Consider the following 3,135-nt stretch of genomic DNA (forward strand, 5'->3'; position numbering starts at 1 on the left):
CGTGCAATTGGTATTGTAATTATTTTGATTTCTGACTTCCGATTGAACATGAATTTAATTCCTAATTTCTGTCCTGTCTTAAAAATTCATTCCAAATTTCATTCCTGGTAATAATGTGTTGGTTGGATGATCAAAACTTTCCCATAACACCTCATCTACATCTTATACAATTACGTCTCAAATAAGATTAAGAGTGGGCAGAAGCTGTTGAGTGTGTTGGAGCAATATTATAAAATATGAAAAATAACACAAAAATTTCAATAATCATAAAGAAATTCACAACATCAATTTATGTATGAGATTAATATAAACAACTACAGAGAAATTTAGAAAAACTGACAAACTTAGATATCGAGGCTTACATAAATGCAATGTCCTAAAGACATAATTTCGTTCCTACTCTTGTGCTTGTAGTTCGGTAGGCATCCGTCTCCTATGATTCAACAATTTATAATCCAAAGTCAAAGCACTTCAATTTTCGGACTCTAGCGAACTTTATATATTCCGTCTCTAAACATGACTCGGAATTTGATTGACTAAGAATGAGAGAAATAAAGTGGGGAAACCTTATTTCTCAAAAGTAAAAATTAACCTTAATTTTCTATATTTAATATCAATGGTTTCATGGGTTTATATAGGCCAATTTCTACTTATTAAATAGATGTAACTTTTTATCTATAAGTATATATCACTTATCAAGGGTGTTGATGCACAAAATCAGCGAAGACTTTGGTACAACAGAAAGTGTCAGGTTTTGTGACCTTCGCTTGGTTGCTTCGGTCACTAGTGAGGATAAGTACGTAAATGAATAGAGACAGAGAAGCAAACACAGGATGTACGTGGTTCACCCAGATTGGCTACGTCCACGGAGTAGAGGAGTTCTTATTAGTAGTGAAGGGCTTACACAAGTACAAAGGATCAAGCTCTCAATTTAGTGAGTTCTTGTGAATGATTTAACACAAAATGGCATTAGGCAATATTGTGGGGGGATGACCCCTATTTATAGAAAAACTTGTAGCTTTGTCACATTGACATGTGTCATGTTATGATTGGTTCTTGATGTTGACACGTGCTGCGCTCTGATTGGCTTCTAATCTTGACACGTGTCGAGTAGTGATTGGCCTCCTGGTCGGAGGGGAACTCTTCTGGGTCCTTGACAGTATAGCGTTGGCCGGTGCTCGGTAGTTTCGGGATTGGTCAAGTATGGTACAAACAGTGCTCCCCTAAGTTCCCGAGTGAGGGAAACTCCTCGGTTGGGGACTTGCAAGATCCAATCCCTTGAGTAATCACGAAACTTCTAAGTACTGAAGTGTGGTCTGATCTTCATCTGCCCTTCTCTGGAAGTACCTTTCCTCCATCCGGGAATGGTGTATTTAGCTGATGTTGACGCACAAGGTAATGTATCAATTTCACTTGAAGCTTAGTTGTAGTTTCAGGCTTAGTCAAGTGTGATACAAACCCTATAGTAGGAGTCCCCCAAGTCGCCGAGCTAGGAGATCTGCCGAAAGAGGTGACAGACAAGGTAAGCAGTCAAACTTCCAAGTAAGCAACCCAGGATCAGAGGTTTGACTTCGGCTTCCGGTTGATTGTTCTCCTTCTCCTTGTCTCTCATTCAACTGCCAGGATAAGGAGAAGCAAATGGATAAGAGATGATATGAGATACTTTTGCTTTTGAAGAAGTAACTTTCCACAGGCTTATTCTTGAACTGTGCTGGAGGGTTTTCTGGTGCCCTTCAGAGTATAAGGCCGACTCAAAAATTTGAGGGTCAAAACAAGTCCATCAAATCTAGAGTACGTTCGACCTTGATGATATGGGATACTTTTGCTGTTGACGGAATAATGAATGTGGTATGGAAAGGTGTCGTGCTATAGTGATCTGTTTCAGCTCACCGTTGAACCTTCTGCTTCAATCTTTTGCATGGCAGAAGTGGTGTGCAACCTTTGCATTTAAATGGTCCTTCAGAACATTCCTTCATAGTGACTCATCCACGCTTGGCAGCTTCAGTGTAAAGAGCCAATATCTGATCAACTGTCATGAGGTATTTGCCGGTGGAATTCGTGACCTTGACAGCAGTTGAGGATGAGTACTCGAGAGCAATGCTAAGTAAGCAACCAGGCAAAGGCTCCAGGCAGTCAGTTCCAAATTGGAGGTTTGATTTCAGGTTCCGACTGACTGCTCTCTTTCTCCTTGTCCTGCAGGTGTGGACAAGGACAAAGACAAAGACAGGGAGAAAGCATGATATGGGATACTCTTGCTTTCGACCCTGATGATATGAGATACTCTTGTTCTTGGTGTGGCTTATTTGCTGAGGTATTATCGGGGGGAAATAAAGCTGAGTATTTCGAGAGGTTATGTTGAGGGTGCCTTTTCGAATGCGAGAAAGGGTTGAGCATTTTTGCAGGTTTTTCTGTCCGTTGAGGAGGGAGGTCAATGTATATAGGGATTTCCCAATAACAAGTAGTAATGCTATTCCTTTACCCTTCTTGGTCACAGCAATGTAGTGGGAGCTGCCAGCTTCACGTGTTTTAATTTTGTCAGAGCACTTTGAAAAAGTGGTATGTGGTATCTGGAAAGCTGATGTTACGTGTGAAGATTACAGACAAGCTTTATCTAAGGAAATTTGGCTCTCGAAGTTCTGAGAGTTGTGCCTCTTCGGTTTTCGAACAAGCAATCCCGTCGAGGATCTGACTCTCGAGATTCGGAAAGCGGTGCTACTCCGGTTTTTTAGAAAGTAATTATGTTGGGAGTCTTTTCTCGAATGTGAGTAAAGGTTGGACGTTCTTGCCAACCTGTCTTGCCGCAAAACACGGAGGTCGACACACATAGGGACTTTCCAGTTGTCAAGCAGTGGTGCTGTTCCTTTACCTTTATGGGTAATAGTAGGGTAGCTGGAACTTCGAAATTCTCGTGCCTAAACTTTGTCAGAGATCTTTGACAAAGTTATATGTGGTACCCGAGGAGTTGATGGTGCATATGGAGAGCGGTGATTGATCAGTAAGATTCACGTGCTTTCTACTTCACCAGAAATCTTCGACAGAGTGCCCGTAATTTCCGCAAAGCTGATTGTGCATGTGACAGGTGCTGACGAGGCTGAAAAAGCAGGTGCTTCTTCGATTTCTGAGATCGGCCCTCGT

The sequence above is a fragment of the Malus sylvestris genome, chromosome 2, assembly GCF_916048215.2.
Source record: "Malus sylvestris chromosome 2, drMalSylv7.2, whole genome shotgun sequence".
Lineage (NCBI taxonomy): Eukaryota > Viridiplantae > Streptophyta > Magnoliopsida > Rosales > Rosaceae > Malus > Malus sylvestris.